This window comes from Microplitis mediator, chromosome 9 (genome assembly GCF_029852145.1).
Source record: "Microplitis mediator isolate UGA2020A chromosome 9, iyMicMedi2.1, whole genome shotgun sequence".
NCBI classification, from domain to species: domain Eukaryota; kingdom Metazoa; phylum Arthropoda; class Insecta; order Hymenoptera; family Braconidae; genus Microplitis; species Microplitis mediator.
This window is the reverse complement of record NC_079977.1, coordinates 5,592,567-5,614,953: the sequence shown is the minus strand read 5'-3', so window position 1 is coordinate 5,614,953 and position 22,387 is coordinate 5,592,567. Positions and strand designations below refer to the sequence as shown.

General features: G+C 29.1%; 1 protein-coding gene across 3 annotated transcripts in view; it reads left to right on the top strand.

Annotated features, from left to right (window-relative positions):
* The first annotated feature begins 7,811 nt into the window (after positions 1-7,811).
* The window catches only part of LOC130675224 (ecdysone receptor-like), a 121,046-nt gene continuing 106,470 nt past the window's right edge, over positions 7,812-22,387 (top strand). For 2 of the 3 annotated variants that reach the window (XM_057480791.1, XM_057480789.1), the window contains exon 1: positions 7,812-8,482. The gene's annotated coding sequence lies outside the window, so the exon portion shown is untranslated. The remainder of the gene's footprint in view (positions 8,483-22,387) is intronic. The other variant, XM_057480790.1, reaches the window with a different exon arrangement.

Below are 22,387 nucleotides of genomic sequence, written 5' to 3'. Positions count from 1 at the left end.
ATATATATTTTTAACATATAAAAAGCTACTGATGGTACTTGATCGATGTAATAAAGTATAAAATAATAATGCAGTCTCTTGTAAAACTGCATGTAAGCGAGGATGATAATATGATAGAGTGGATAGGAGGAGAATCCGATGCACAAGCTATACTATGCAGTATATATAAGTGGGGATTATAAGCGTCCTTAGTTCTCGGGTGATTCGGCCTTGAGACGCAGCGATGCTCAATGCACCGCTGATGCATCGCATAAAGTGAACTCGTTTGTACCATCGGCATCACCATCACATTTACTACTCTCACTGATGGTCTATGCAATCTATCTACTCTATATACACTTTAACCTACACACTATCCTACTTGCTGTGCGGTTCACCGGAAACTGCAATCTCTCGCTTCCCGAGTGAAGAGGCCACAAGATTGATCTGAAAATTTTTTTCTTATTATATTTCAATGACAACTTCCGCGTAACTGAACTTAATTAAATCTATCGCAATAATTAGCGTTTTTCAAACTTTTAATTAAATCTATTTATTATATTTTTATATATATATATATTATAAATGTTGGATAAGTTCATAACCCAAAGACTTGGTTATAAGATAAAATTAAAAATAAGTTCTAAATACTAGGGCTGGTGCATCGTACGGTCGCGTTCAATGGCATTCGTCCAACGTGCTCGTTATATTTGACTTTAATTATTTTTTTTTCCCCCTCCCCCCTTTTTGTCTCGCTGCCGCATTAAATAGGAGATACTAAATAAAATAAAATGATGTTTTATAAAAATAATTTATGCTTATAGTTATAAATAATAATATATGAGACGTAAGATAAAAAAATATGTGTTTAATATATTTAAATTAAATCACGTGTGATATATGTGAGGAAAGAAGAGAGATGAGTAAAGAAAACAGCGTGATAAATTAACAAGTTGAGCGTTTACTTTTTCATTCGGGTTTACTTTGGCCTGACGTGCAATTGCGTATGCAAGCGGATCCTCTACGTGCGTCCGTTCGATTACCCGCTGACCCAGAACACTTTCGCAGTGTGTAACCTTCCGGGACCGGTCCTCAGCCCACGATCTACACTGTAACCACATTAGTACAGCTGCATTACATGACATACTCGAGTCTTCGGTTACGAACCTTTAATTCTTATTTTTTAATTTCGACGGAAACAAAACTGCGGCCATTTTTTTTTATCTGGAAAAACCGTGGATAGTATGCAGATTTTATGGGTTAGCATTGACCCGAATGGTCACATGGGATTCAAAATATCTCAGGATATTTTAAACTCCAAATTTTTATTTTTCACTTTTGAGAATTTAAGCTCAAAATATTTCAGTAACTATTCAATTTTTGAAGAAAGTACATGATACCTTTTTTGTGGAGAATTTAAAGCTCTACAAAAAAGGTCTCTTGCAATTTTTCAAATAAATTGATATTTACAGAGATATTTTCAAAAAACCAATCACACTTTTTTTTTGATAACTTTTAAATTTTTCCATGGGAAATTTTTCATATCTTTCATTAAAATTAATATAATTTTTGGAAACTGATAGTTTATCATCCAATTTATGTCAAAATACATTTATTTCTCAATAATTTGCTGTAAGATTTAGTTAAAAAATAACAAAGTTGTGTCTATTTTTATAGAAAACGTCCGTTTTTTTTTTAGTCAAATTTTTTTCTACATGAAAAAAGTTGGAGTTTATGACAAAAATCGATTCTTGTTTTTATAAAAATATTTCTATACACGTAAAAAAAATTGGTGCTGCAACAGGTCGCAGTCCTGCGAGAAGAAAATTTGAACTTTTCTTCAAAATTTGAATTTTTTTTCAAATTTTGAAATTTTTCTATACTGACAAGAAAAATTGGTACTTGAAATTTGTTCCTTATTCTATTGATTCAAAAAAAAAATCCTGTTGTTTTCACAGGACTGCGTCCTGTTGCAGCCTTATTTTTTTCCCTTTTATATCTTCTTCTTCTGCTCAAAAACGCTGGGATCTTATATAGACGACTTGTAATTTTTTTATTCCCGCGAGAAGTTTAAATTTTCTCATCAGATTCGTGTAATAAAAAATCATTTTATTCAATTTTTTAAAATAATCGCTTCCCTTCAGCCCTAAAAGTATAAATTGAGCGATTTTCGCGCCACACCTTTTATAATTTCTGAATATAAAAAACAAATTTTGCCAAAAATGTTAAAGTAAGAAATTTGCTAACCAGGACATCAATACTTATTTATATGTATACATATATACATCAGTGTATTACGATAAATAATTATATTAATAAGATAAACGACAGAATATATAAATATTAATTTGAAATCTATATGAAACATTAAAAATATATGTGATGATGTTTCAGTGACCTCGATCATAATTTGAATAGTAATTCACGCTTATTGTATATGCAAAGCCATATCTTCTTTTTATTATATAATCACTCGTTTCTTCATACATTTAACATGACTTTCTTAATTTAAAATAAATATTTAACATTAAATAATAAGTAGCATTAATAATTTGTTAAATACAGATTAAAATAATATATATATCATATTGTTATCACCTAGGTAACAAATTAAGTAAATGTCGGCATTAATTTGCTTGAAGATATTTCTGATAAAAGAGTATTAGCAATTTAATATCAGCCTTATTCGCAATAACATTAAGATTTATCCGTGTGAATTGCTGATGAATATACAACAGCATCAGCTGAACAGATAGTCACTGAACGATTGCTAGTATGTTATGTATATATATATGTAGTGAAGTGGAGGTAACCTTGAGAGAGTCAGTGAAGCGACGGCCATTTTGCTGAAAGATGCACTTTTGTTTTTTGCCGACCAAGCCTCATTCGTTTGTATCCGTTCTTCTTCATATTTTTCTTCTTCTTCTTCTTGAGTTCACAACTATACATACATATATATATACTTTTCTTACTTTTTGTTTTATCTCTTTCTATGTATCCGTACAACTCTCAACTTTGCTCTCGAGTCTCGCAAGCCTTAACGTCTTGTGTCCTTGTTATCTCAGCGAACCGCGAGCACAACAAAATCAAGATCCATCCGTTCGTCCTACATGCCTCCTACCACAGATTACCGGTATTCAATGCAACCGCCTTCTCCACCCGTTTCCCCTTTCATCTCGACTTGTTTTATTTTTATAATTCTCATAATTTTATATCTTTTGTATACGACACAGCCATATTTTATTTATATTTTGTCTTTCTCAGTTACTTTTGTGATTTAATTCCCATATATAGGGGGCAGTGGGGTGGGTAGGGTGGGCAAAACGGGGTACCTCCAAAATTTTATAAAAAAAATTTACTTTTGTAAATATAATTGAGCACTATTTTGAATTTTTTTAGTTAAACTTTTTCAAAAATCGAGTGTCATTCGAAAAATGTTAGTGACCCGAGTCGAAATTTAAATCGTAGATTGCACTACTAGACGTTAAAAACGTAAATTCAATCTTTGAAAACGTAAATAACTGTAAAAACGTATTTTAGACGTAGTTGACGTACGAAAACGTAAATAGGACGTGCGTAATCGTAGATACAACCTTTCGAAACTTGCAATAAAGAATTCAACTCCACCGGAAACATTTCATTGTCAAAAAAACATATCTAGCAATCAGAAGACGAGAAATAATAATTATGCTCCGTTGGGTCTTACAGACTGCCTAGAAGCTTGTAGACAAGGAACAAAAATTTTCAGCAGCTTTTGAAAATTATTTTGGGGCCTTGCAAGAGATAACTATAGACTCTATACTTTCTAAACTAGCTCACGACGTTGTACAAAAAAATTTAATTTCGTCGAATTTATTTAAGGGGGAAAAAGGATCTGAGATGCAAAAAAAAGCACGATTTTGTGATTTTTTTTTTCAGAGTACGTTTTTTATTAAAATTCTTAAAATTTGTGACATTGTTAAACATCATTTCAAAAATATTCTGCTAAATTTTCATAAAAAAATATTGAAAAATAAGCCAGTGGTAGTGGGGAGAGACGAGTTACTTTAAAAAAAAGTCTCCATGCGGTAGGCAGGATAACTCATGACTGCTTCATCTAAGTCAAAAAACCAAAAAGATTTCTTTAGTACATAAGTTTATCTTAGATTTGAACGAAGGAATAAACAAAATATTAATTTTTGAATTTTTGGTAAAGGTGCAATCAAAAAATTCTGATTTTTACCAAAAATTGGTCCTTTTGTTTAATTAAAAAATAAGTAGTTATTGAAGAAAAAAAATCTTTCGTTCAAATCCAAGATAAACTTATGTACTCAAGAAATCTTTTTGGTTTTTTGATTTCAGATGAGGCAGTCATGAGTTATCCTGCCTACCGCATGGAGATTTTTTTTTTAAAGTGACTCGTCTCTCCCCCCTACCACTGGCTTATTTTTCAATATTTTTTAATGAAAATTTAGCAGAATATTCTTGAAATAATGCTTAATAATGTCACTAATTTTGAGAATTTTAATAACGAACGTACTCTGAAAAACAAAAATCACAAAAATCTGCTTTTTTTTTGTATCTCAGACTTTTTCCCCCCTCAATATCCAGAAATTATTATTTTTTTCTTTTTTTAGGGGATTCCCATTTCACCTACAAAAATAATTTTTTTTTCTACCAGCAACTGAAAATTTTTTTTATTTACTTCGAATATAAAAAAAAAAGATTTAGCGTATTTGAGTCCTCGAAAACTTACTATTTCCTTAAGTACCCCGTTTTCCCCCTCTCCCCTATATATATATCCCTATTCTATTTATAGTTAAGATCGTGCTTGACCCCACGTTGCATCGTCATCGAAAATTTCTTAAGCCTCCCTCGGATTTCTCAGATCAGACGCTCACAATGAACATCATATTCCTTTTTCCTTTTATTTTTTCTTTCATCTCGTAAGATCTATCTCTTGCGCGAATTCTATCACCCACATCACTTGCTTTGAGATTTCGCTCTACTCGACATCTATTATATTCTGGTCATCCATCACAGCCGCTGATATTATTCACCAGAAAAAAAACTTAATTGCTTTGATCTACATTTATATATTTATTCATTCAATAAATATCAATAGTTCGTTGAATAGAAAAAAAAAAAACATGGGTTATCATCATAAAAAATACGATAAACATTTGTTTGATTAGATAAAATTTGAAGAATTTGAATACAATTTAATTTGAATTTCATTTTCCATAGACTTTTCTTTGCATAGTCAACATGGAACTTGTAGTTGTTACAAGTGTTCATAGATAATTTTCATATTTATAAAAGGTTTCAAACACTTGTTACTTTAAGTACATACTTAATTTTAAAAATATTTTTTGTATAGAAAATTTATTCCCATAAAAACAAAATGATAAAATCCAGCTGAGTAAAATAAATAAAATTTTTTGTATCTCGACTTAAAATTTTTGAAAATAATAATAAACAAATACTGATTCGACTTATTTTAATAAAAAATAATTATTCAATGACATTGTAGGTCAACGAACAAGTGTACAAAATATGTATATATATATTTATATTAATGATCGTTAATGTATATATGTATGTAATATTTTAAGTGAATCCAATATACAAAATGTTGAATCAATAACGGACAAATATGATATATAGATATATACTTATTGTAATCAATTTTATTTATTGTTGTCCACGTGTTCTAGTCTACACACAAATAAAATGCGACAACGATCCCCGCCAATCATTCAACTCAATTCGCGTCGACACAGCTCTCACGTTATCGTCATATGTACATACGATGAGTCCGCGACCGAGTCATTTATAGCAATTCGAGGTTATTTTTTTTTTACGATCGAAAACTCGGTCCGTTTGATATATTGCTCTATTTGTCTTTTTCGTATATAAATGAGGGTTGTGTGAATTATTAAAACTTGCGAATGACTTGGGTGTAATCGAATAGTCGAATAGTCGAATTTTCTGATTGTTCGAATTATTCATTAATTATTGCGAAAGTTCATTTATAATTTATCGCAAGTGAATTAGAAATTTCACATTTTAATGTCAAACTGAATAATAGAAAGTCGGTCCGGAAAATTTCAGAAATTTTGAACTCCAAATTTCTATATCTGATTGTGAAAAATTTTTAAATACTCTCCCTTTAAAATTTTAAATATAAATATTGATTACCTATTCCTCTACTGATCAAAGGCGCGAAAATCTTACAGATCCCTTATGACCGTAATGACACACCCAGAAGTGTAACCAAGGGTTAAAAAAAATAAATAACTAATGATAAGCTCAGTAATTTTCAATCGCATTTTGAAATTAAAAAAACGATATTCCAAAACAACAGAAAAAAAAATTTCTGGGCTCAAGAAATATTTTGCAGTGTAAATTGAAGACAGAAATTGTCAATGAAGCTGAAGTTAGCAGACAATTAACAATTTTTGAATTTTTATCTTCAACAATTTAATTTCCAAAAAAAAAAAAAAAATGAACTAAAAATATGCACATGTAGAGAATTAAAAAAACTGCAAGTGTAATTTTTTAAAATATTTTTTTTTAGTTCATAGTTTTGAAAATAAATTCAAATATTATTAGACCTTAGCTAATTTCAGCATCATAATTATTTATTATACTGAAGTTAGCCGACATCTAATAATTTTTGGAGCTTTTAAAAGACGATAAATTATAAAAAAAAAAAATATTTTAAAAAAATTGCACTTATAGTCTTTTTATTTATTTACATGTGCATTTTTTCAGTTTCTTTTTTTCTTCAAATTTAATTGTTCAAAATAAAATCCTAAAACTTTTAATTGTCTGTTAACTTCAGGATCATAATTATTTTAAGACAATAAAGTTAACAGACATCTGACAACTTTTGAAACTTTCAAATAATGAATTAAAATGTTTATAAAATAAAAATAAAAAAATGCACATTTAGACAACTCAATAATAAGTGCATGCATTTTTGTAAATTTTATTAATTTTTTTTATGCAATAAAAAAATTGTCGCATGTCTGCTACATTTACACTCATAATTATCTTCGAACCGGAAAAAAATTTTTTGGCGCAAGAATTTTTTTTCAACTCAAAAAATTGTTTGTTTTTAATTTTAATACAAAAAATTTTCTGGAACAAGTGAAAATTTTTCAAATATGAACTCTAAGGTAACAACTTATAAGTAATGAGTGTGAATGTAGACATCAGACAAATTTAAAATTATTAATAAATGGAGTAAATAATTGACAAAATAAAATTTAAAAAACATACGTATTCAAAAAATTTAAAAATTAATAAGTGCATTTTTTATCATTATCATTTTTTAAATTATTTATGGTTTTAAATTTGTCTGATGTCTGCTACATTCACGATCCTAAAGTTAGTAGACAATTAACAATTTTTAAATTTTTGTTTCAACAAATAATTGCAAAAAAAAAAAAAGAAATACACTTGCAGAAAATTTAAAAAACTATATGTGCAATTTTTCGAAATATTTTTTTTTTTACAATTTATTATTCAAAAAAATTTCCAAAAACAATTAGACGCCGGCTGACTTCAATATTACACTCGTAAATAAAATTTAACCGCCATAAATAAATATAACAACAAAACAAAAAACCTAAATAATATAAAACATATATATTTTCATTACATATTATATATTAATGATTAAATTATTATAACACAGTAGTGATTATCTCGTATTGTTATGCGCAGCCGTGTTGAAACGAATCCCATGTTGCGATAGTGCTGCCGCCATTTGAATGTCGCGGTTAAAAAATCAAATATGTCGCCGGCGGCGCAACAGCAACTGGCGAATCGAGCGCCTTAGTCGCGCGCTTGCACTCTCAGCGAATAGCTGAGACTGAGTGTATGCAACAATCCGGTCTTTATCGTGTTATTTTCTCCGGCATACATAATAATAATAACAATAATAATAATAATAATAATAACAATAATAACAACAAATAATTAATAATACCAACAAGCTTTATTTGTACAACTGCCTATTATTGTAGTAGTGCTTAAACGTGTCATCGTTGTATCAACAATTTAATTAAATAAGAAAAAAACATTAAGGTGACGCGTTGTCGATTGTGCGTAGTGGCGGGTAAAATAAATAATTTAAATAATAAATTAAAAATTTAAATAGTGTGAGATTTAAAATAAAAATAACACCAATTATACGGATAAGTGATTAAATATTGGGATAGAAATGACGCGCCGGTGTGTTTATCGCGTCGACGCAAACTTTTATATTTAGTGAAATAAATGTGTGTTATTATTTATTATTTTATTATTTAAATTGAAATATTTTAAAATAAATTAGCGACAACTAACCCGAGACTTGTGTTATTGTGTGCACGTGTGCGTTGTGTAAGTGTGGAGTTGGAGCTCGATATATTATTTTATGATAACGCGTGGATTTTTATAAACAGCTGTACACATATATATATATTTATATTTATATATATTTGTGGGACAAACTATCGTTGGAATATATCATGTGAGTATTTAAATATTTCTGATAGTTATTATTATTTTTGTTTTATTGTTGTTATTATTATTGTTTTTTTTTGTGGTCTGATCTGTGAGAATGCGCATTGCGTTCGCGTCGATAGACAAACGGAGAGTAGAGCCTGGGGGTAAGCGGGAAGACATCTTGATATCGTGAGTGTTTACGTTCAAAAACGTGCTGCGCGAAAGGGTTAATGGGATACATTTTTTTTAGTAAGTTCGTTTTAGGTACATGGAAAAAAAGTATGATGGTTTATAAGTAGGACATAGTGTACAAAAAATTATTTTAATTGAATACATTTTAGTTTTTTTAAATTCAAAGTAAGAAAAAATTATGAAACTGAAGTTAGCCGTCTAATAATTTTTAGATTTTTTTTGAAACAATAAATTATAAAATAAAAATATTTGAAAAAATTGCACCTGTAGTTTTTTAAATTTTCTACATGTGCATATTTTTAGTTTTATTTTTTTTTGTAATTGATTTGGTAAAAAAAAAATTCAAAAATTTTCAATTGTCTACTAACTTCAGGATCATAAAAAGTAACGAGTGTGAATGGAGCCATCAGACACATGGAAAATTATACACAATTAAAAAAATATTTATAAAAAATGCACTTGTTTTCAAAATTTTTTGAATGCGCATTTTTTAAAAATTTTATTTTATTAACTATTCACTCTATTATTAATTTTAAATTAGCCTGATGTCTGTTACATTCATGATCCTGAAGTTAGCAGATAATTAAAAATTTTTGGATTTCTTTTTCAGCAAATCAATCATAAAAAAATACAAAAATAAAAATATGCACATGTAGAGAATTTAAAAAACTACAGGTGCAATTTTGTCTAAGTTTTTTTTTATATAATTTACTGTCTAAAATAAAATCCAAAAATTATTAAACGTCTGCTAACTTCAGTATCATGTTACATTCACACTCATAAAAAGTCATCATAATTTTTTAATTTTTTTTTCAAAACGATGAAGTATAAAAAAAAATATTTTGAAAAATTGCACTTGTAGTTTTTTTAATTTTCTACATGTGCATATTTTTAGTTTTTTTAAATTAAGCTGTTGAAAAAAAATCCGAAAATTTTTAATTGTCTTAACTTCAGGACCATACAAATTTTTTTTTTGTTTTTTTTACTAATTAATTAATTATCAGAACGTAGATAAAAAATAATTATTTTTAATTACAATACGAGAACTTTCACAGAATTGATATTGTTTTTTTTTTAATATTTATAAATTTATGAGATAAAAATATATTTTTTATTGATACTGAAAATAGCAGACATGATAATTTTAGAATTTTTACAAACGAATCTTTTGGATAAAAAAAACTTTTAAAGATTTGCATTTTTTGATATGTATTTTTTTGATTTATTTAAAAGTAAAAAAAAATTTAATGTCTGCTACTTTTAATGTCATCATTGAGATCATCAATACAATAAATTTTAAATCACGAGTATTTTTTTTATGATTCGAAAGTTGCTAGACAATCAACAATTTGGATTTTTTTTTTCACCATATGAATTACAAAAAAAAAAATAACTAAAAATATGCGCATGTAGGGAATTGAAAAAAGTCTATGTGAAATTTTTTTGAATATTTTTTTTTCACTAATTTATCGTATTTAAAAAAATCCAAAAATTATCAGACGTCAGCTGACTTCAGTATCATTTTTTTTTTTTTTTTTACTTTTAAATTTTTTGTTCGGGGAAATTATATATGTATATGTTTGGTTAATGTTATGCAGGCTACACTATGACATACCGGTGAAGTTTCGATTTGCTATCAATGTGTGTCTGTATGTGTGTATTTTTTTTGTTGAATGATAACAAGACAATGATTTGTTACTAATGAATTCTTTTGACATTTTCAAGTCTTCAGAAGTATATTTAATAACGTAATAGTTAATGTCTTTTTAATTTCACAATCTCACTGATAACGTATACGGAAAAAATATAATTTAAAGTGAAATTTATCATCAATTAATAATGATGCTGAAGTTAGCAGACACTTAACAATTTTTGAGTTTTCTTTTCAACAATTTAATTTACAAAAAAAATGCACATATAGAAAATAAAGTAAACTTTAGGTGAAATTTTTTGAAAATTTTTTTTTTTTAATTTATCATTTTTAAAAAAATCAAAAAATTATTAGGCGTCAGCTAATTTCAGTATTATCAATAATTACGATACTGAAATTCGCCGGCGTCTAATGGTCTAATGATTTTTGAATTCTTTCATCTGATGAAAATTGCGGTGAGCGACCTCTAAATATTAACAGCTCATCTTTTAACAGGTAGCTCATTTTACCCCCCTGCAATTATTTATTGGAGGTTTCGAGAAAAAAAATAGTCGATTTTTTTTAATCAGTCCAATATCTATCGACTACATTGATTTTATGTACCTGAAGATCGGAAGGTTTTTCACGCAACGAAAATGAAAATAATTCATGAAATTTGTGTCTAAAGGCGACTTAAGGGGGTAGTTAGGGGTGGCCTGTCATTTTCGGGTGACGTGTGAAACATTTCCGAAATCTAGATTCAATAGATTTTTTACTTTTCATTTCTTTTTTTTTATTTGCGTTCCGCGAAAAACGTTCCGATTTTCAGGGACATTTGATTTTCGTGTGACTTATTTTCCTGGTTTACACAGCATTAATTTGTAATTAATTTATTTTTCGCGGTATTCCGTAAAATATCAGCTTCTATTTAATAAAACCCCCACTTAATTTGTTTTTTTACCTCATTAATACTGAATTAATTATGAATGTAGCAGACATCAGACAAATGGAAAATAAATAGAGTAAATAATTAAAAAAATAATATTTAAAAAAAATGCACTTTTAAAAAATTTTGAAATTGATAAGTGCATTTTTTGTAAATATTATTTTTTTAATTATTTACTCTATTTATTTATAATTTTCCATTTGTCCGATGTCTGTTACATATTCACACTCGTAATTAATTTGTATAAGAAACATTAATATAGGTCATTGCACTTCATAAAACATCCGAGGATATTCAATTTTTATTTACTCTTTTTATCAAAAAATTAAATGTCCTCAATTTTCCGGAATTTTCATGTCACGATAATTTCCCTTTAAAATTTAAATTCAAATTTTACCGCCATACCCCTGGTGAAAAACTTAATTTTCTTATTTTTCAACTTTTCTCTATTAAAAGAAAAATTTCCTAAACAAATAATATCATTATTAATTTTACTCCAATTTTTGAAATTTTAATTTCCACTAGATTTATTATTTGCGTCAATAGAAATTCGAGATTTCGCTCTGTTCAGTTTCTGATCTTCATATCGGCTAGAAGTTTTAAACCTGATCCAACGACTTGACCATTTTTTTTTCTTCATAACTTTTTAACTGCTGGCCCAATTGACCTCAGAATCATGGAGCTCACTATGAATTTTAAGTCACTCACTAGTATGAATGCTAAAGTCAAAGGCTTAAATGTTAGAGAATTTTTTTTCAAATTTCTTAAACCCATGTATATATATAATATATGCATATAGTAATATGTGTACATAAGTATTACTTTTGTGTGGCCTCTAATGTTGTCTCGTAATACCGATACGGTTGTATGTCACTGTAGCGGATATGACTTCAAAGCCATAGAATTTTTTACCCCGAAGAGAAAATCCGTTAATGACATTTTTCCGCATACAAGAGGAAGATGTATCAAGTATTAGATATTCATATATATGTATATGTATATATAAATATATATAAAAGTAAATAGAGTAATTGTTGATACATTTACTATGAAACTAGGGAGAACCCTTATTACATATATACTTCTCGAGGTCCATATATATATATATATATATATATATATACAAGGCTTTAGTAGAATTACAAAGGTCGACGATTGATGAAGTACAATAATAGAACAATCGCATATAATCGGATTGAGGGTAATAATTATTACGTTGTTATTATTTGACATCATATATATTTGTATTTATCTAAATATATATATTTACAATTATTATCACAAACCAAAATATGTTTCGATAGACTACACTGTAATAAATTTGTGGATTAAATCCGGAGTGAATGCAGAGCGAATTACTGTTTATTTACTTAATACTCGGAGTAAAATTTACTCCAGAGTGGAGTTTACTTTGATATTAAAACTCTGAATTGGAGTAAATACGGATTTATGTAAAATCCAGATCACTCCCGAAATTACTCGGCTGCAAAAAAACTTTATTTTCGAAGTGATCTTTTCAAAAAATCTGGAACTCAGTGATGAAGTGGATTCGGATTCAAATAAAATTCGAATTCACTCCCAATTTTTCGCAGTTTTGATTTCTATACAAATATATATTATGTATATATATTACTGAGAAATACAGTCCACTACCCGTCATAAGCCTCTTCCCCTCAATCGAGCGATGGAATGAATTCGGATTTGAATAAACTCCGAATTCACTCCTGATTTTTTACAGTTTAGTGGCGCGTTAATTTAAAAAATACAAAATTTTCATTTTTCCCACCAAAAACAAGTGTCGACTACCCGTCGAAAGCCTGCTCGTTATAAGCCTTTTCCCCTCAATCGGCAGGTACTGAGTCCAAACAGCCCCCACTTAACCACTTTTTTGAGTTTCGTAGCAGACATCCCGTTATAAGCCTCCATTAAAATTCGATAAATTATAAACTAACAATAGGAACAAATATCAAAATTAATGATGAAAATTTACTATCGATCTTTCGCGGATAATAATTTTATAAATATTATTTATTGTTGACAATTGTAATAACTAATTACAATTAAAGCTTCTGTTACAATTTAAAAGTTTTATTGAGCATTATGTTGATCAATATCAATTATTATTATTATTACTGTAATTAATACCGTTGTCATCATATTTATTATTTGTGTAAAAAGATAAGTATTTATTTTACCGCTATAAGCACTAGAAAAATCGGGACACTGACGTATGTAACAAATCGTAAATATGACGTTTAAAATTTTAAAAAATAAACACAGGCTTATAACGAGTAGTCGAGAACAAAACTAAACGCCCGGTAGTGGAGACTGAAATTTCAATAAAAATTTACCCTGTCCCTAGACCAGGCTTATGACGGATTTTACATATCAAGTTACGTCACTAATCTATTCCATAATAAAAATTTTTTTTTGCTATAAAAAAGAAAATGAAATTTTCTAAATTTTTTAATTTAGCTTTCAATGGAAAATTCATATCTTGACCACTGTATAAGTGCATATTTTATAATAGAATCTAGTCCGGTTTGACCCTTTAACGCTTGCCACACTTTGTAAAGGAGCACATTCTTGATCCTGCGCGCTTTGCTCTGGTATTCCAAGGCCGCGAGATTGCACGTACGCGCAAAACATAAACTATGTATTACTACGCATTCATCTAAAAAACAATTACGTCTTGTAAATAAAAACTAATTTATTGTAATTAGTTTTTCAAACATTGGCATAGCCAACACAAAAAGGATGTTAATTTATTAACAATCGTAATTTTGAATTTCAATAAATTCTTGAAATTTGTTTTGCAAAACAATAAAAAATATCGGCATTTTTTTCTTTTTATTATCGGTTGTCAAAGGAAATTTTCGATGTAAAGTAGACGAGGTCGAAGTAATTGCCAGACAAATCTTTGTTGGATTATAAGACGGTCAAAGTACGCAGTGTAAAATTTGGGTTGTGACTATTTTTCGCTTGTGATGCAACCACGGTACGATGCACCGCCTAACTTTAAGTTATATATGTATATATGTATATATAAACGACGAGGGCATATGTTTTCCGGTAGGTTAGTAGGCGTTAGTTACATTAGCACTACTGCTCACTGTCTACAATTTCTTTTTTAGTAAATTTCATAGAATATCTTTTTAATCAAAAGATCTACACAGAAAATAAGAATTTTTTGACACAAAAACTTTTTACTCGCTTAAAAAAAATTTTTACTTGACTCAAAAAATTTTCCGTATTGTAAATTGAAAACAAAAATTTTCTTAAGACAAGAAAAAATTTTTTGAAGCGAGGATAAATTTCTTGTGTCCAGAAATTTTTTCTACACAGAAAAAAAAGATTACTTGGCACAAGAATTTTTTACTCGCCCCAGGAAAATTTTTTTCCAGCCAAAGAAATTTTTTGTATTATGAAATGAAAACAGAAATTTTCTTACAGCGAGAATTAATTTTCTCAGAGCAAGAAAAAACTTTTTGAGTCAATAAATTTTTTCTCGTCTCAAGAAAATTTTTGTGTTCAATTTATAATACAAAAAAATTCTTGCGCCAAGAAATTCTTTTTTTCTGTGTAATCCTAAATAATTTTTTGTTTTAATTCCGCAATGAAAAATATTTCTTGTACCAAGAAATCCTTTTTTTGTTTAACGCTAATTTCTATCGGTTATATGAGGATTCAAAATTTTAACTGAGAGTCGGGTGATACTAAAAATATGTAAGTTTTCCAACAGCTTGATCAAATTCAAAAATTATGAAAATCCATTGAATAATTTATAAAAATTGGCAATTTCAAAATTTCTTCTGTTTCTAATAACTTATGAATGAAAAAAATTTTTTTCCCTCTTAATTTTGTAGTATGTAATTTCAAAAGGTATTTTAATAAAAAATTAACTCCATTCCGGTTATCAGGTGACATCTTTTTTAAATTGCCGGGCAACGAGACCAAAAGTATACAGGCCAATAATTATTTTATTTGATAAAAAAAAAAGTCACAAGTATAATTACAATTCTTTAAAAAATCGTCAAAATTTTTTTAATCTCCTGCTATTTTGGTCTCCTTTCTCTAGGCGTACAAAAAAAAGTATACAAATAATCAATTGTGTTAATTTGTCTGCAAGACTATTGAATTGGTGCAATTTGATCTTCTTGCAGTTAATAATTTTTTTTGATATTAATTGTATCCAATATTAGTAATGCAATTGAATTGAGAAGATAACAATATCTCACATATCCATTTGGGATATTTCATTCGATAATTTAATTTAATTATTGTTATTATCATTATTAATATTTCAATTAATAATCAATAAAATTCATAATATCCCGTGTACAAAAAAATTGTTGAAAAATCGTTGCCTATTTTAAACTTCAAAACATCACCAACGACGTTCTTTTTTTGCAGGTTATCGTTTAAACTTGAAAATTCAAGGGTAAAATCAATAATTGACAATCCTATTGAAATATGCTAACAAAAACGTTCAGAAATAGTTGAAGAAACAGCTTTTTCTGACTGTATTCCCTGATTCAGAAATCTCATTCGGAATGATTCAATTCATGCTAAAGTGTATATCTATATATAGTCAATTTTGCTAACTTTGAATTGTTTCGGATCGTGTTTGAATTATTTCAAATTAGGTTTCTCAATCTGGGTTTTGCACTGAAAAATCTGATAGGATTTATCACTTTTACTCGAGATTCAAAGAGTCTAAAGACGTTTATTTCTAATATTCAGTTAATTTTTAACTTCCCGCTACGAAAATTGAAAATTTGCAAAAAAAAAAAAGGAAGTTATTGGTTTCGGGTACGATTTTCAAAAATCGAGTTTTCATCAGATCTTGAAGTTTTGAGATCCTAAGAAGTTATTTTTACTATTTCTAGATGGACATCCGCGTGTGTGTGTGTGTGTGTGTGTGTGTGTGTGTGTGTGTGTGTGTGTGTGTGTGTGTGTGTGTGTGTGTGTGTGTGTGTGTGTATGCAAACTCTTTTTGTCCGACATCTTTGGAACGAATCAACCGATTTGGACGATCGTAACGGCAATCGAAAGGGCTTACCAAGACTTAGCACTGATTAGATTTTGAAGTCGATCGTCGAGTAGTTCTCAAGTTATTGTTGCACTACTTGTGAATCGTTTGATTGATTTGTTTCTAAGTTCGATCAAATCTAAGTCTCAATAAACTCTTTCCATTACAGCAGAGCACGTGCAAATCGGTTGATTAGTTCCAAAGATATCGTCGGACAAAAATTACTTTTTGTCAGCGGAATGTGTATTTTTTCGGTCCAATCGTTTTTTGAGCCCGAAAACAATGAGAAGTTTTGGGGTTGACCCATAGAGTCAACCGTTTTTCAGATTTTTTTTCTTTGTATTTTCAGAAGTTCAAAAATCGTTGAAAAAAATTGTCATTGTGTCACGTTTTGTAGTTAAAAATAGTCAACGTTTTTTCAATAATTTGTTTTACACGGGACATAAAACTATAAAGTGATACATATACATTTTCTCACTTTCACTTGATTAATTTCAGTATTACGTATTCTCAATAAATTTATCTCCATATACAGATATTAATTGACTTGGTAATAATTTTCTCAAGATTGTGGCTTTGTATAATAGACTTGTTTTGTAGCTCATGTCAGGTACATAATGAAAGTCATTAAAGGTGTTGTTTTGTATGTAAAATTGTTATTAATATCCCGCTACGTAAATTGTTAAACTTACTACGAAACAAATTTTTTTTTTATATTTTTATAAAATTATGCGTACTTAAGTGGTATTTTTACTGTTACTTTTATGACTTTTTTTTATGTATTTGATTACGGTCACCAACAATTACTTCTTTCAAATTTATATATTTTTTTATTATTTCAAAAAAATTTTTATCTAAATAATAAACTGCTTTTATATTTTTTTAACAAAAAATTTCATTTCTATTTAATTTCAAATTTTATCAAATTACATTTTATTACAAATGATGCATAGTTTCGCCGCTAGGTGGCTGAATACATTTATCGGTTACTCATTTTTCTCGCATACACTCTCTACTTTCTGAGAGTACAAGAATAATCACGTACCTAAAGATCAAAACGTTTTTCGCGTAACGAAAATGAAATAAATTCACGTGATTCGACTGCTTAAGGGCGACTTAAGGGGTAGTTCCAGAGATTATCTATAAAGATGGCCTAAGATTTTCTGCTGACACACCAGCATCTATGCAAAATATTTTTGAAATCTAGTCATCCAGTAGAAATTTGCTATCCACCCGAGTCGAAATCTAAGGCATACTTCCACCAAAAAAAACAGAATCGGCCCATTACTGGGTCGTGAATGGCTGCCAATTTTCAAGCATCGGCTAAATAACGGATGATAACAGTATGCCAAGCATTGGCTAATCGTGGCAATCAATCATTGGCTGAAGCTTGGTATCAAGAGCACTCGATTAAACCGTTGGCGAACGAACGGCGGTTAATTGTGCGCCGTTTTTATAAGCAAAAAAACGGCTGCCAATGATTCACCATGCACAGGCCAGTATAGTTAGCCATTCATTGGCCAATCATTGCAAACCAGGCATCGGCCGATCTATGGGAAAATTTCGAAGCTCGGCGACTTTGTATGGGCTTTGAACCTAAATGAACATTCAAAACCTACATTAGATCTTTTAGGGCCTAATCTGTGTAAAAGCTTGAAATGAATCAACTCAGACTTGCAAAGGCTTGAATTGAACCTATACTTAGACTTACAAGCCATGAATTAGACCTACAAAGTTATCGTAAAAAGAACGAACTCGGGATTTTTTAAATTGCATTTTTTTTTCTTGCGCGAAAAACGTTCCGATCTTCAGGTCCATGAATAATCAGCAGTCTTCTTGTCTGTATGACATCTGGCTGTTCGGGGTGACGAAAAAAGTCCAAAAAATCTAAATTATTATGACGAGCTCCATGGGGTATTAATTTATTCCCGGCCCTTGTCTACGAAATATCACCAGGGCGCTATCAATCAGACAATTTTTTATTCCTCAAAATAATCCTAGTGTAATCCAATTAAAAAAAGAAAAAAGTGAAATTAAACAAAGTACACATCACTGTTTAGACACATTAATGGAAAGTGAAGAGAGACCGTGCAACGAGTTTGTATGTTGCGGCAATGCTGCATTCAGTGATTCTCAAACATTTTATCATTCTTTTATCCTTGCATCCACATATATATATAAGTATATCTCAACTAGTACATATATAGTATACAAGAGAGCTGTTGACGGTACTCTTGCCGCGACAGGATGTATACGAGGTGTGTGCATACGCCTGCGCATGAGTCCCACATTCTTCGCCTGCATCCACGAGGTCACTGGCGATAAAGGTCAATAACTATTTGTCCGGCAGACTGCGCGCGCGATTATATCAATACACACGATTATACATATATCAATACATATGATATGACACAATAATATAAGTGCATGTTCTATCATAAATTTTACATCATAATTAATGAAGATTTATTTTATTTTTCATATTCTTTATTAAAATCAGCCTTTTTACATACGTACTCATCTATAACATATATACATTAGTGTTTCAAAAAATTGACTTTTTTTTTTTTTCTCGAAAAACATTGAAAAATCGACAGAGTATCTCTAGATAAAGACCCTGTTAAAATATGAGACCTTAATATTAATATTTAAAGGTGACGATTCGCGATTTTCTATTTTCCATATATATAACATGGGAAAAAAAAAATTTTAAGTTTGGAATTTTATACCTCGGCGAAGGCTTATTGAACAGATAAGTTTAGGACATATTTATGTAGGGAATTAAACGCTCTACAAAAAAAGTCTCTTATCATTTTTTGATAAATCCATCTGTTCAAAAGTTATTGGAGCTCGAAGTCAAGTTAGAGTAAATTTCGAGTATTTTTTACTTTTTCGGCGAAACTATCGGACTTATCATAAATTGTTATGAAATCTTTTTTGTAGGCAATTTTATTTCCTACAAATTATCATTAATAAATTTTTTTTAAATTCTGCATTGTTTTCTAGTTATTTCTATTTTAATGCCAAGTCTTAAAATCAATCAGAACACTATTTTTTTAGGCGCTTGGCATTAAAATGGAAATAACTAGAAAACAATGCAGAATTTAAAAAAAACTTATCAGAGATAATTTATAGGAAATAAAATTGTCTACAAAAAAGATTCCATGACATTTTATGATAAGTCCGATAGTTTCGCCGAAAAAGTAAAAAGATCTCAAAATTTACTCTAACTTGACTTCGAGCTCCAATAACTCTTGAACAGATGGATTTATCAAAAAATGATAAGAGACTTTTTTTGTAGAGCGTTTACTTCCCTACAAAAACATATCCTGAACTTATCTGTTCAATAAGCTATCGCCGAGGTATAAAATCCCAAACTTAAAATTTTTTTTTCCCATGTTATTTATATGGAAAATAGAAAATCGCGAATCCCCACCTTTAAATATTAATATTAAGGTCTCATATTTTAACAGGGTCTTTGTCTAGAGATACTCTGTCGATTTTTCAATGTTCTTCGAGAAAAAAAAAGTCGATTTTTTTAAACACTCTAATATACATATATGCATATATATGTAGTTTTTAATCACATGTACATTTACATGCATATGCACATGCACATGCACATGCAGAAATAAATAATGTATAGAATAGTAGACATAAAATATATAACAAAGAGGGAGAGAACGAACTTGCACGCATGACGTCACCCGACGTATCATTTTTAGCCTACATACTGTGGATACGCAAGTGAAGCCTATATACCCAGTAAGAGAGTTAAACGTCTATGCAACTTGCAATAGTTTACATTCTAATTGTCGTTAATGTGAACTACGTAACGATAACGCGGTCTATAAATATAACGACAATAAATGTATACATATGAGTTACAGTAACAATATAATAAATAGGGATGGTGCATATACTGCAGGGTAGGATAGTATAGGCCGCTATTGCAGAGATAGAAGGGCAGCGATTGTATAAAATGTTTTCACGTTGATTAGTACGAATTCAACGTCGATGCGTCGCGACAGTCGCCGGCCGGTTAAGTTTCGTTGCATACATATCGCGCTTTCCCCTTACATTACATTAGTTATACTAACCGTGCACACGACTTTCGTCCTATCCATCGCATATCGTATTGGCCAAAGAAAAAAGTTTTTATTCAAAGAGATTAATATACTCTCGACTTTTTATGCACCACAAGAATAGGAGGTGATTCGAGTGCCTGACAGAAATTAAAGGGTAAAAAATACATAAAATACCTGACGTTTAACAGATAAGACAAGACACAGATCAATAGAAGATGGATTTGAAAAGAGAAATTTGATTTGTCTGGCATGTAGATGAAGATAATGATGTTCATATATATATATATATTTTAAATTAGTATATTTCTTAATGGAGATTTAGCGCAGAATTTATTGTGACTGATAACAAACATAACTTTAGATTGACGTTATGTAGATTGTTGAGATATGATTAGATGTATAAGACAAGTAACAACATTGATATATTTCTCTTGAGACGGGTTTTCTCGCGTGTACAAACCGACTGACTTGAATGTCTTGTCTCTTGTCTTTTTATTTCTATTCTTTTTACGCTCGAGTTACTTATTATACTCATTACTTATATACTTTATACATATACTCATATATATATATATGTATATATGTAAACTGTACACACAGTGTGTAGTAACGATTCGAGTAGATATACATATATATGTATGTGAGTCGTCAGTCAAGGCGGAACGTATGTGACCGGCTTACCGCGAATGAATGGCCTACTATCGTTTGTCTAACTACTATATATTTTTATCATAAAAAGATCACATTAAATAATAACAGACATTAATTATTTTTACATATCAATAGCGTTTATATTTTTTTTAATTGTCGTAAATTTAAATATACTGTCAAATTAGTTGTTTACTCTAATTGATGTAATTAGTGAAGAAGTAATTAGTATGCAGTTTGATGTTTGTTAATTATTTTAGTGCAATTGAATCAATTATTAAATATTGACAATATCCATATATATATATTAGGTCATTGTATATATATGTAGGGAAATGACTCATTCGATTTGTTCATCATTCGATAATTTTATTTTGTGGTCGTAGACAATTAATGCGACGTAGTTTGCAATTATCGTATCGCTGGGGACAATAAACTCAACGTCTACAATAATTAATTATTTAAATTATTATCTTTTTTTGAAATTTTTAAATGATGGAGAAATTTTTTAGTATTTTGTTAATTAAAAATATATATTACATATTTAATTAAATTACTTTTATTTTAATTGTCATTGTTTTTTTTTTGTAAATAACATTCATATTTATTTTCATTACCATAAAGGTCATTCGGAAGTGATAACATTGGTATAGGTCAGTTTATTTTTAAATAAAGAATAAACAATGGAGTAGATTTGTACTCGGTCATTACTTACTTATACATTAATTAAATTTCTATTCAATTTATTTTATTATATTATGAGTAACAGGTCAATTTTGATGTATCAATGAATCAATTAACGAATAATTACTGTGGTATTTTTTATTCTTTTTATTTGAACTTGAAACAGACGTTTTTGATTTTAAAATTCGCGCCACTTTGAAGTTTTTATTTGAATTAAAATTTGGTGTAGACTTAACTACTTTATGGACTTATTGTTCACTTTGAATTAGGGGGTGGGGCAAAATGGTACCCCAAAATTTTATGGAAAAATTTTTTTTTTTTTTAATTTTTTTTGAAAATTCCAAAATTACTTTTGTAAATTTAATTGATCATTATTTTGAATTTTTTTTTGTTAAATTTTTTCAAAATTCGAGTGTCAGTAAAAATATTAATGACTTTTATTTTGACAAAAAAATTTATTTAATATCCAAAAATTTTTTTTTTTTTTCACTTTTTTTATGGGGTCCCCATTTTGTCCGCAAAAGTGAATTTTTTTTTTAACGGCAACTGAAAATTTTGTCTCTGAGTCCCTGAAAACTTCGTATCCCTTTTAGCCTCCCCCTCCCCCTTCCCCATATACATATATTTTTAATTTTACATGTCGCTAAGACATCAAGTGTTGCAATTCCACTCTCACTTTGCTTTGTCGGGGTGCAATGCGCGTCCTCGTG